The sequence below is a fragment of the Photinus pyralis genome, unplaced genomic scaffold, assembly GCF_008802855.1.
Source record: "Photinus pyralis isolate 1611_PpyrPB1 unplaced genomic scaffold, Ppyr1.3 Ppyr1.4_LG4, whole genome shotgun sequence".
NCBI lineage: Eukaryota > Metazoa > Arthropoda > Insecta > Coleoptera > Lampyridae > Photinus > Photinus pyralis.
This window is the reverse complement of record NW_022170511.1, coordinates 3,336,676-3,351,115: the sequence shown is the minus strand read 5'-3', so window position 1 is coordinate 3,351,115 and position 14,440 is coordinate 3,336,676.

The following is a 14,440-nucleotide window of genomic DNA, read 5'->3' as shown; positions in this document are numbered from 1 at the left end:
CGAACAATAGAACACTAACCATCAATGTCAAGGGTACTGTTATTAAATTTATAATGCATGTAATCAAAATGTAGGTCATTTACTTGTATGATTTTTTCCTGCAGCCTCACTTGTATTTTGTACACAATGGCTCACAAAAATTGTTTTCGTGGCATTCACTTGGACATTTCCGACAAGTTTCGTCAATTTTCGTATAATCTATTAGTGTCCCTTGACCCATGGTACTATTTGTACCACTAATTGTGTGTCCTTGTAACGTTGCAGTCTACTTCTTTCCTATGTGATTACAGCTTATTGAGGCGTTGCATTGCACTCTATTGCATTATAGTTGATAAAGCACTCCTTTCTGTAAAGGAAAGTGAAGGCATCTGTGGAATGTTGGTACCACTGGTACAGGTTGAATCCATTGTAATCATCATGCATATCAACTCGTATACAAGATATTCCTTGTACAAATTCTTCTCCCTTAGCTTTCCCTGTCTCTCTTCTTGGTCCGAAGACTCTTTGATATTAAAACGAATAAACGATCAGACATCGTAAGCCAAAGAATTAACCCCTTCCGTATGTAAGTACATCATATTAGGGAACACCCTCTATATGAAAATTGAGACCGATTCCGCTTACAGAAGGTGGGAAAGAATGAAAAGCATTTGTTTTGTTAAGACTTTTCATTAGAGTACCATCCCCCTATGTGTCGCAACTGTAGAGAATAATTAAAGGAAAAACAGATCTTGGGGTTTCAAAAGGGTAGGGTTTTGTTTGTTTATCGTATGGGTGGCACTCCCGGGTTATAGACGTTTTCAGATCGTATCAACAGCCGTTTGCGTGACCTAACGACCGTCGTGGTATGACTGCCGGAACCGCCAGCTTTACATGGCCTTCGAAGCATGGTAGTCAGGAGATGTTCTGTAACACTAAAGAAAAGGGTAGCCTTGGCTGAAACCCCGCCCACTCAAAAATAAAGACAAAATAAAGAAAATAAAATAAACTGAATGCAGGACCTACCATGAAAAAGGAAAAGCTCAAGAAATAAGCACTAATTAGAAAAAGAAACACATATTAGAGAATGCAGATTGAAAATCGCGACAGAGAATGAGGAACGATTGACACACAACTGAAAGAGTAGAAAAAATTAGTTCACTATACAGTGTGAACATTTTGTCTCGAACACTGAATGCTTATCTTCAAAACTACGTTTTTCTGAACAGAAGCTTTTTATGGAATTCGAAAGTTTGCTACCAATCTACGCCTTTAAATTTATTTGTGGTCAGTGGCGTACTTCTGCATGGCCAAGAGGGGTTATTTTTTTTAATGGCAATTACTTCATTTCATTACATATCCTTAAAGAGTACATTTTTTTTGTATATAGCAGCTTATAAAAAACTTCTTTTTATGCTGCTATATCCAAAAAAGAAGAAGTTAAGAAACCGAAACTGGTTGTTGATATTTAAAAGAACATTAGAACAGTAACTTTCCCGACAACGGCAATCGGCAATACCGCTTTGGAAACACCGGTTTCTGAGTGAAACACTTTCCGAAATTACCACGGAAACGGGAACAGGGAAAAAGAGGATTTATTGACTCTAATAAATAAATTATATTATGTATCGGTAAACACATAAATACAGTCGTTTGCATTAAGATGAGCTTTTTCTTTATTCTCTGTCTCTGTCATCACATGTCGACATGTGAGCGAGAAAGAGATGGAATATAACATAGTTGGAAATTGGTTCACAAACTAGTGACATAAGCAGTCTCATTTTTAGTGCAATCATCCTTCCATGTAAAGAAATGCATATTTTCCATAAAAGTAAAAAAATGCACTATTGTGGCCACTTTGTCCGCCCGTCCCTACGGCTGTCACTATTAGAATATTATTACTTTTGTTATGGTGTCGAAACTGGCACAAAGGAAGGATTTTTTCAGTGGCACTTCTGAAAAAATCTGTTTTTTTTCATCCATTTTGCCGTTTATTGTGCGTACAAAATCCTATATACGCTTGTAGCATTTTGATCCTTGTTTATCCAAGATTCCAACATGAAGCTTGTTAATTTTAATGATAATAATGATAATTCATTTTGGACAGATACATAATCAAATAATCGATTTTTGAGATTACTCGTCAAACGGTAGATAATCAGTAATTGATCTTTTTGATTTTTTTGTTTCGCATTTGGCATCTGTAAATTTTGCAAATTTTTTGGTCTGCGATGTGACTGAATGCTTATTTTTTTGTTTCAGGTGAGTCATAGTTCAATGTCGTTTTAAACTTCGGTAAGTTGACTTCGAGGTTCACTTTGTATGAATACTTCTTGTATTTCGGATGTATATAATTATGTGCGATTTCATACCGAGTAGTAACTTGATCAAGATACCCCAGGAATTTATTTCCATGCGCGGGCGGATAGGGGACGCTAGGCATTTGTGCAACAGAAAGTCACATGATGCAATAGCCGGTCCGGTGTATATGGGGAGGGAGTTCTATTTCCTTATTCTAACACATTTAAATTTATTATTTAATTCATAAATTATTATTAATTTCAGGAATCGCTTTTCAGACTATGCGATGCGGGAATAACACGATGCCGAAAACCCGAAAGTTCTACGATATTCCGTTGCTTAGATCTTGATCGATTAAAATGCCCCCGAATAGCCGACAATAAGCTCCTTTTTGAGAATAAAAAATGCGCCCTTGTATGAGCATCCTATGTGAATCATTTCCTAAGCTATTTGGGCAAGTAATAGGTTAATAACATTTAGGTTCGTGCGACAGCTATATGTTTTACAACTTTTGGAAAAAAGGGTACGAAACTTCGATGGTCGACAACTAAAAATTTAATAATCAGCTTGTTGGTCAACATTTAGAGGTGGTTTTCTTTTTACACGTTGAATTATTATTATTTAAAATCGGACTCGCAATTTTGCAATTTTGCCGCCGAAAGGTTTACATAATGAGAATCACATTTTTGCTTACAAACTAATTTCGACGCTAATCCGACATAAAACAATGCCTACCAGGATCCTTAATTTTACGCCTCCTCCGGCAGAAAGTTGTGAAGTCATCAACTTGAATTTAGGTTCTCTGTGAGACAAATTAGCTGCATGAAATACCATGAGTGCCAAAAGGGTCAGACAAAATAAGCGTGTATTATCTCATATTCTCAGTGTGTAGAAGATGTTCGACCACTATTACAATTTGGGTTAAATCACTGAATCTGATGTATTTGAGAAATCAGAAATTTTGATGGAAGCAACGCGTACCTATTATGGCAACAAACACCAAGTCCTATTGAAACACTACAATTCCCTACGACATACGTAACGAAAATTTGGGCGCTATATAAAGCTGTAATTACAGGGAAGATCGCAGTATTTTGCTCTGAAAATTGTGTAGAATTTTACAAACGGCGCGTCCGGCGCTTGTTCAAAATAACGGAATTTTTCCGGCTTGGACAACTTCCAATTGGCAACCTTCATACACTATAACTATAACGATTTTGCTTACTTTTATATAATATAATTTATAATCATTTTTCTGCCTAAAAAATAGACTAACGAATTTCTCTTCATTTGTATATCCATGACCGTTTTTGGAAAACAAAACTCGCCTAAAAATGTCTATTTAAGTGCGTGGAGGTGGATACATATTTCGATTTGCCATTCGAATAGATTTGAACTTTTAATGTTTTCAATAGCCACAAATTATATAAAAGGTAGGCTTAGTATTATTAGACCACCTACATTAGACGCGTTTGTGAGTCACTGACTTCACTGTTTATGGAATTATAGAGGTTGTTAATCTAATTATTTTGTATTGGTATCATCACATTTCAAATAGAACCCGCCGTTTTTTTTAATTTAAATTAATTAAAACAAAATCGTTTAAGTATTGCGTAACGCAACTCCATTTAACTTTTCTTGAGCCGATGATGGTGTTGTGGCTATTATCAAAATAGAATCGAGTTTAGTGTCAGATCATCGACACTTCTAGGGCTGCCTACTCTAATTCTCAGGTCGACATTCACCTTGTCATAAAAGCGGATACATACTTGAATTTATCTGCAATTGATTTCCTCCCACATTTAAACCAAAGTGCTGGCACTTATGACAAAGGACTTTTTTTGCAAATGAAGAAGGTTTGAGACTAATTCTGCCCAGGTGTTGGTGTAGCTGTAGACCACTACGTCACAACTATCACCTTAAAATAAATGCAACTGTTAACAAACCCTACTCTTTGCAACTTGCAACTTCCATGATTATATACAAGTAAATTGGCGTTTTTGCCAAAAATTCTATGAAGCAATTAGAACAAGACGATAACGAAGACGAACATCTTGGAACCTAGTGAATACAAGGACACTATTGAATGACCTTCAATGTCAATATCAAGGTCGAATTCAAGGTCATTGGATTCGCAACTTTTTGTACTCGTGTAACATTCGACGTTCCACAGTGCTGTTGGGAATATAGATTAAAATAATCCACTCGGTAGAAAGGAAAATATTGTACGTACTTAAGTAAGTGTATCCTTGAGTAAGTGTAATGTATCGCAAACGATTTTTTTTACGTGTGCCATGATTTTTGTAATTTTTCTAATGGCGAGCCTATCCGATGATACAATAGAGAATGTTATATTTATTCGCGATTCAGATTAAAAGTACAGTTATGAGAAGACCTCCATTTTGATAACGATTCTTTATTTACAATGGCCAAAAGTAATCAATATGGTGATGGAAATATATACAAAACAATAATTTCGCACACAATACAAAAATTTGCAATTAATGTAATTACTCCTTAAAGAGCAAGGATACTTTAAAACGTCACATTTTATCACAGTACTTTCAAAAATTTTAAATGAGACCAATGTAATTATGCAACCAACAATAAGGGTAATTTAAGAAATCAATCTTTAATTGTCAACAGTGCAATTACACAACAAAAAATAGGAAATCCTTTAAATATCTTCAGCTGCTATCAGTGTAATTACGCTACAATTAATACCTTCTCAAAAATTTGATTTGCGATCACATAACTTAAAGCGGCATATATTAAAACATGCCGCATCCAAGTATATTACGTCCATTCTATGTGTCAGAAAAATTTAAATCGTCATTTATTAAAGCACGATACATCGAAAAGTACCTATTATTCATTTTGTGGTCAGTGTAATTATGCCACAAATAGTATGGTTTTTAATCGACGTAAGGGAATGTCGGCGAATTGTAAAGTTGTACGAGTGCGCTAGTAATTAATTGAATGATAAATTGTGATCTTTATTTGTAAATAGAAAATAGCGTGTTCAAGCTAATTCAAGACAGCCTCGAGTTCTGAAGAAAAATGCCTTTCAGGTATGATATTAGGATGAAGGGATTATATTTTCAAGTCTCAAAAACGGCATGATAAACGCAATTGTCTTTAAAATTAGTACTTCACCTAAAGATCTGATAGACTCACCCTATGTTTACAAAACGGTCCCAACTACATTCGCCATTTGTAAATTACATCAACGCCTCTAAGTAGTGTTAATGTGAATCGCGTATTAATTTATGACTGTTTCAAACTGTTCCAAGTAATTCCCAATGGAAACATCAATGAAAAAATGCATCTCGATTAATCGTGGTTCGAAAATTAACAAATTTTATTAAATTTTGCTAATGTTACTTATATGTCAACTCGTATGTCAAGTAGTATCAGTGATACCTGTCTGTAGTTTCCATTAAAAGAAAAACAAATTAAGCGTGTGAACATTTTGTCTGAATGAGGTACTTTTGGATACATCTCAAGAAAATGTATCACTTTTCCTTTGTAAGTATCGACTTCCGACACTCCGGTCTCGAGATATTCGCATTTGGCTCAATCAACAGGTGCGTTTTGTCAAGACTCAAGACTTTCCATCATATTTCGAAAAGTTCATAGAAATCAATTACACAAATTTTGCACACCTGAGGTAAATCTTGGGCACAAATAGACAAATCTGATCACGAGAACTCTATCTGGATCGTACAATGGATTCAACTAAACTCACAATTAACTGATTGATAAAGAAAAGAATTTATTTCGAAACTCGTACGCAAAAACTACTGAACAAGAACATGAAATAAAGAGGGACACAAGCCCGTTACATTTACCCCGCACGCAGGTGGTCGACACAAATAAAGAAAAGTCAGTTTTATCAAACAATAATCCCTTAATCAGGAAACTTCCACTTTTCTACTCCATTGAAACAAGCTGGCTTAACACAATTTCTAATTTTTAATGCAATAGCTGTTCAAACGGGAAAACACTTTGACTTCTATCACATTCTAACCAAGTCTCGTTATACACTACAAACTGCTTTTACAATGTAACCACATTAATTTCTCACAAGACACTTCAACTGCATCTGCACTGATTAATCCAATATCGACGAAACTGCGTTTTAAACAAAGAAATAACAATTGCTCGACCGGACGGCGAGACAGCCGCCTTAGGCTAACCAGCCCCCCTTCTTCATCTTTTTTGCTATTTAAGGTAAACCATTACTCCACAAATTCTTACTTCCGACAATTTCAATACATTAATAAAACACAGCGCAACGCCCGTCCCCACTTACGCCGGAACTAATGCGCAAAGGAATCTGTATTTTCGTTATCTCTTCTAACAGCGATAAAGACATGTTCTTTAATTAATTTTTGACCAGATGTTTAACGTTCTAACACGTAATTTTTACATCTGACCATTTAAATAAACAAATTTACACGAACGATTAAATTTAACCAAAAATTAAACAATTAAAAACAAAGCTAAAAAAATAATAAATTCCGATAAAATAAACCAATTCCATGCAACTTTTATTTGATACATTTTTATGTAACGGCTGATTAAACCTGCAGACCTATTGTTGCATACCGTTGGGGCACTCTGTAGAGGACACAATGTTGGAAATCGAACGTTGTGTTCCATTACGGTAAGTTTGTTTTTTCGATTATGTATGTTGGCGAGTGGTCCTGGAATACGGTTTGTGAAAGCTTGAAGCGCGGTAAAGTCCTTGATGTCGGTGAATCGGATTGGTGGTGTAAAATTAATTTTATTGGTGAAAACAGTTGTCAGTCCCAGAATGGGCGTCAATCAGAAATGTAAAGTAGTGGGATTTTGGTTGTTCGGAGAGAGCCGTCCGGCAATTGAGGTTGAGTCCCGAGGGAGTCCGCGCCAAACCGTGATAGACAATTAGCGCTAAGTTGCCAGTTAAGTCGATCACCCGTGGAATAACCGTGCGGGGTTGTTTTTATTTTGTGTTAGAAAAGCACGCGTGGAGCCGCCAACGAACTTAAGTCAGCCACCGGGAATTTGTCGCAGGGTGGGTTTTATTGTGTTATTTGAATTTGAATCGCAATTAAGTCGACCACTTGTACCGGGGAAACTATTACGATAAATGCGAACAATACCGTAATATTATAAGCTTCTTCAAACATTTTCAGTTCTTCTCCATAGATCCCTCCAATGCATATCATCCTTTCGATTTTTTCCTTTCTTAAAATTCTTTAGATGTATCACATTGTTTGCAGTTTCCTGTTCTTTTGTAATTCTTACGATTTTTCAGCTTTCACAGCTTTCATAATCTTCCATTTCGTCGGATCCTTCGTGAACATTATTTACTTTTTTCCAATTTTTCAAATTTTTCGTATTCATCTGATTTCTTTGATTCGCAAGGGCCTTCGGATTATTACGTTACTTCAAAAAAATACACTGATTCCATAAATCGTTCAAGTTTTTCCAGTCTATAATGTTCTTTTGATTCTTATGATTTGTCGGATTCCTCGTCAGATTCCTAAGTCCCTACGTGCTCCAGATTTTTCAATTTTTAATTTTTTTAATTTTGGGATTTTCATATTCTTCTTTTTTTTAAATTCTCCCAATTCGGTTCTTTTGAATTCGTTTAATTTTATTTTTCTCTTTGAATTCTTTAGATTCCTATTATCTATCCGCGCAGATTTTTGAGATCCTACAAAGATGTTGGATTTCTAAGTTGATTTAAATTCTTCAGATTGAGATTCTTGTGTATTTTGTATGTTGTGACCAATAATGAGGAGGGCCATACACTCGTTATTTTAAATGCTATTGTATTTAAGTGCTATTGAAAATAAGCAGGATTAAAAGTTATAATCGAACAAAAGAAATATAAAAAAGTCTCAACGTATCCGTGATTTTCAGTAACTTCACATTGTGCAAAGGTAGTTTGAAAATTAACACTAACGAAACAAGAGTAACAATAAATCATATTTTGAAACTGGCATGACATTTAACCAAACCATGACTTTATAGGTTAATTAAATTAAAGACATTTTCATGGAGTTGAGGCGTTGAACTTGTTTTCGATTCAATTTCTTAATCATTAAATTAGTCGACAACCACAAACATTGCGTTGCACATCGATGAAATTTAAGAAAGATAATTTTCAATTGTAAAACTTGCTATGTTATAGTTTGTTAAATCTCACACATCCATACACCATGTTTAATGTTTTTTAATTACACGCTCGTTATTCGAGCAATTGTCGCATTTCTAATTTTAACCATGAAGTTAAAAGGTAGGATTACGACACATATAAATTTCACATTTCAATTAGCAGCCGCTTTTACTTTGGCAATTACGAATTGTCTTATATAACAACACTATTCATTATGATTCATTTTTCGTCGTGTTCCTTCTGTGTTGAACATCATCTTGTACCATTCGTATTTTCGTAATTTTATGGTCAATTTTTTTTAAGTGTCAGACTGACTTCTTGCCAACGCACTCTTTATGTCACATCCCTACAAACATTAAAGTTTGGGTTTCTGGTGGCAGGTGGCACTGTTATAGGTTATACGAGGTGAGCTCAATTGTTTTATGATGGACTGTACTATGTAACGATCGTGTTCTTAATACTGTTCTATGTAGACGGCACCAACAATTAAATGGTTACCTACACGTTATACAATTGCCTTACTTTCCTTATTTACTCTTCCTGTAAATCGTAAGTTTATTTTCTCAATTGAAATTCCTACTACCAAATACAATGCTGGAGGTTACCGCGTTTTCTACCTATATTTAAGTAATACGAATAGCATTCTACCTCTTGACTAGATATTAAATTCGGGAATCTTTCGAATAGAAAGAGTCGTTGTCAAGCTAAAATAAATAAGAAAGAAGAAATTCTTAACTTTAGGCCGATTTCAATATCCTTTGGAGCGGTATAGTCTATGGGTCTAGTTGTTGAAAACCAAACACTTCTAAAAGGCGAAGGGGCAGTACAGAAAAGTCGTTGTCAAAGAATGGTTGGAACATTTTTAAACAAATTGGTCACTACACAATCTCACAAAACACCTGTCCAGCTAGCTCAAAACAAATCAAACTTGAAACTTAGAATTTAATAATCTCTCCTTATACACTTCCAGCATCTGTAATAAAGAAAGATCCCAATATTGACTTAAATTAATAATTTAGAACTCGGTAATCTCGGGCACCAATAGAAAACAATCTGACATGAAAACTATCCAGATTCAAATAAACGTACGATTAATTGGCAATGGCAAACATTTATTCCGAATCACAATGTAACGAAATTAAGACAAAAATCCCTGAAAAAAAAAGAAAAGCTTACAAAGCTTGTTTGGGCATATTCCCCACACGCAGGCGGCGGCAAATAAAATAAGAAATCTTAAAATTACTTACAGTTTTTATTCAGTAATCTAAACAATCTGGTCGTACAAAGTTCGCGATATTTAGGCGTACTTGCCTCACACAATACTCGCTTCCGGAAACTTCACTTTATAACAAAGAATTACCTAGATGGCAAACAAAACTGGCTTGATTAATATGACCAGATTTTCGTTGGCTGTTCAGGTGGTAGAACCTTTTAACTTTTAATAAGAAGAGAACCTCAACAACAGTTTTCGTCGTACTACACTGGTTCCTTTTTCAAGTCCACGAACATTTTTCCGAAATCGGATAACACACAAACTTCTATACCACTTTAATGAACTTGCTTCTGAATGACGAATTGCGTCCTCAATTAAACAAATAGAATTGAATGCCCGTAATTTAACGTAACAAGATGTACACTTTTTTACCGTCGCGAAAACTTCAGGCGCAACAGCCCTGTTTTTTCGTTGTCTCCAGTATTTAACGAATCACCATCACAAACATCAAACGCGCAATTCTTCCAAACACCATCCTACTCTGTCATTAGCACCAGGACACGGGCGTTAGGGAAGTAATTAATTTTTACCTGGCAAAGCTCCTTATCGCAAACGACCACATTAAAGCATCTTATCTAAATTTAATAAACTTCACAAAAGCGGTAGAGTTTAAACAACAAGTAAAACGAAAATTACACAACTACAAACGATTCCAAAAGTAAAAACAAACACGGGAATATAAATTCAATACACAATCCCTTAGATTTACTTATTAAATTGAACTAATCTCATGTACAGGATGTTTGAAAAATTAAAATCGTCACACCTGTGTTCTGCTTTTTAGAACTGGCGAATTGCGGAAGTCGCACACTGATACATGCCAATTTAAAACGTTCATACTCAAATATACAAGGGTGATAACCAAATCGCGAAAAAAGCGTTTAAAAAGCATCGTGATATATTTATAAGAAAAGGCAGGAGTGATAGATATATAAAAGTAAAACAAATGTCACCACGTGTACATTACGGCTAATATCGTGGTGACTGCTCGGCTATTTGTATAGCTGTAATTCCCGCAATCAACAATAATAATCTATTTTATGTTTCAATCCAGCTAATTCTGTTATAAATAATACGCTCAAAAGTCGTAATATATTGTTGTGTAAACAACGTCATGTAGACGTTACTTCGATCTAAACACCAAAAATAATGGCGGAACACCCTGTGTATGAATGATTCATTATTAAGTGTAAGTGTGCGGGATTATCTACGAATAAGTACAAAGTTGGTTTATTGCGTTTGAATTGGAATCTCAGTGTTTTTTTCCTTTTAGTAAATGCGTGCTCAGATATGATCGCTTTTGTAAATTGTTTCTTTAGATTTGTGCATTTGATTGTAAAATATGAAATTGCGTGTTAAAACGTAGGGACATCTGGTCGTTTGCGATAAGAAATTTTGTTTTCGAACGAAATTTAGTTAAGGCACGTGTTCTTATCGCTGTTACGATGATGTTCCTTCGAAAATGTGATTATCTGATCTGATTGTGTTTGGCGGTTGTAATCTTTCGCTTGTATTCCATATAGACCGTTTGATTTTTGGAGGGCTGTAGATGAAGATCGAAATTGATTGATTTTTAGCGCATTTTCCGACTTATACCATAACGTATATTGTAAAAATCAGATGTGCGCATGCATAAACTGGGCAATGACATCTTTCTTATTTATAGAGATATTTTTTGGAAATTTTAACCACAGCTAGTAAAGACAAGCATATCGCATATTATAAAAATCAGATGTGGGCATTCGCCATACTGCGCAATGTCAAGTTTATTATGTATTTATATATATTTTTTGTTGAAATTTTAACCAAAGATTCTTCCAGTAAAGGCGAACATATAGACTGTAAACATCAGGTGTGCGCATGCGCCTCGGCATGCGCAGACTGCAAAATGCTAACTTTCTTATTTATAAGAATATTTATACCATATCTCATTTTCCTTTGTACACATAAATAATCTGTTACATGATTTCGGGAAGTACTCAATTCATGGAAAATGCGCTAAATTTTGTCATTTTGAATTTTTGTTGCATTCTTATTAGTTTTCTTCAGCCGCAATCCTTTAGTATTAAGTTGTTTTTTTTTTAATCAGCTGGATATGAATGTATTTATCACCTACTGACTTCATATCTCTGGAAGTGAGCATATCTGCAGCTAAAAAAAGCACATTGTTTAGCATGCATGCTTCATTGGGAGTGAAAATAAGCTAAGAAAATAGTTTGGATTCGATTTCAATCACTCTTGTCAAAAAGGTGACACGTTCCAGAAAGACATTTAGAAATCACATAAAAAAAGATGAAAGGCGATTGATGTAAAAATAAGGGACCACCTTCGTGAGTATTGTTCTATTTTAGTACAAGTAGAAATGACACATTATTGGCAAGCGGATACTCTCTGTTTTAGTACATCTCGGTAAAGTGAAATCCTTTCACACAAGGTCTTTGACGGATAAACAATCGAGGAATGACTTACATACAATGTAAACCTTTTACATATCTACCTATTTGCGATTATATTGTAAATAAGATCAACTTTCTAGCTACCTACTTTTCGACAAATCAGATGTATTACGTTCGTAAAAGTGTAATACACACACACATTACGCTCGAAACAAATAATTGTGATTCAACCTCCAATAAGTAATTTGAAATTCTATAAACAAACGCTATTGTTCATGCTGAATGTTAATTCCACTATTCTTTAAACAAAGAATTTCGAAAATGAAAAAATGTCAGTATGTTGTTAATTACTTAGAATGTGCAATTAAGTCACATCAATGGGATTTTCTATTTAAATGAAAAAACGAACAACCAAAAATATTCCTGCAATGCAGAAAACTGAAAATCTGTAGCGTAGTTAGATTAAAATCCAAAATAAAGCACATTTATAATATGTACTTGAATGAAGCGATTCCGATTGGCTCTTAAAGAAAGTAATTACTAGACGTCATTTTGAACAGGCTGTCAATTAAAGGATAGGTAGGGATTGATATGGAGAAAATTTTAAGGGCATTCGGAATTGAGATACGGAAGCGTTAACCGTACTGGTCCAAATATAGTTTTTTCGGATGATTTGATTTTCAACCACGCAAGTAACCACGTTGGTTGCCGCCATAGAATTTGTTCTAAGGTCTCCAGGGTGATAGTTGCTATTTTTCTGGCATAATACAGCCAATTTTTGCAATTTTAAAAATGTGAATTTTAAAATTTTGAGAAATTTTTGAAATTTGGGAGTTTGGAATTTTTAACATTTTGACAATTTGGGTCTGGAATTTGAGATTATAGATCGATCTTTGACAGTTTGGTGATTTCGTGACTAACATTTCTGATGATTTGGGAATGTTTGATTTTTGAAATTTTGGATTTTGAGATTTTTTAAATTTTGGGAATAGGTGTACAATTCTAGAATTTTTGAAATTTTAGGAATTTGGAAGTCGCAAAATCTCAAATTTTTTAGTTCCCAACCCAAATTTTAGAATTCCTAAAATCTTAAAATTATAAGATTCCCAAAATCTTAAATTCTAAAAATTCGTAAGATTTTGTGATTTCTGAGTTTTGGAATTTTGAGATTTTGCGATTTGTGAAATAATATTTTACTTTATATTCTTGAAATAATATACTTATTATAATCTGAAAGGTTTTAGTAAGCTGAGAAAAAGGATCGGTGCAATCGGCAAAAAAGAATGGAATGATTCTGAAACTGAAGCTGAAGAAGCGGAAGAATTCGAAGAACCCTCTTCAGTAAAAAAAACGTGCACCGAGACTGATGGCATTTGGACCGTATAAAAAAACATAAATCTTCACACAAAATTGCTAGAAAACGAGCGAAGAGAATGTGTTTGCACTGAATTACCTAATAGATTTCAAAATGGGGACACTGAATGTCAAAGTTTTTCGATTGATAGACTTTGAAGCTATAAAAAATATTTAAATTTCGCGGAAATATGTTCCCACCCAATCTTTCAATTGGAGCAAATCCAAGAATTAGTATGTTTAAAAATCTTGCTTTAGTGTTAATTTATGTTGAGAATAAAATAGCGTCGCATGTGTACGACATTTGATCGCATAGTCCCGTAGAGGACTCCCGATGATATTTAATCACCCATGAACACCAGCTTTGGTAATCCCGGAAGGTAGTATTTAATCGGGAAGCCTTGACCAACTCCTCTCGAAATAAAACCACAATCTTTAAATTCGCACCTGTGCTGTGCGTATTTAAATTAAATCTGATCGGCCGGTGACAAGTAGGTTAAATTCATTTTAAGTACACAATGTTGCCGCAGATGTAACTTTAAATGAAAAGTTAATTGGTGGTGAGAATAGAAAAGAAAGTTTACAGTTTGTACAAATTTTCGTTCATACCGACCACAATTCGAATTGCGACCTAGATAATGAAATAGTACATTTTAATGAGATTGAGATTTTTAATAAATTACAGTTTTAAGGTCGCTCGTTTGAATAATTTAATTGGTATCTCCATGGAAACGTAATGGTTTTTTAATTTCCAATCTACCTACAATGACGAACAATGTATAGCCAGAAGCTCAAAACAAGGAAATAACAGAAATCCGGGAAATGCCAAAGTTACGATGAGTGAAAAACAACGACCATTATATCAACAATGTCACAGCACGTTTAGTGTAAAGCAGGACAATGTCATAACACGTAAACAGGACGTTACAACAATTAAATGTGTGTTTTTTTGTTTAAACATTAACACAA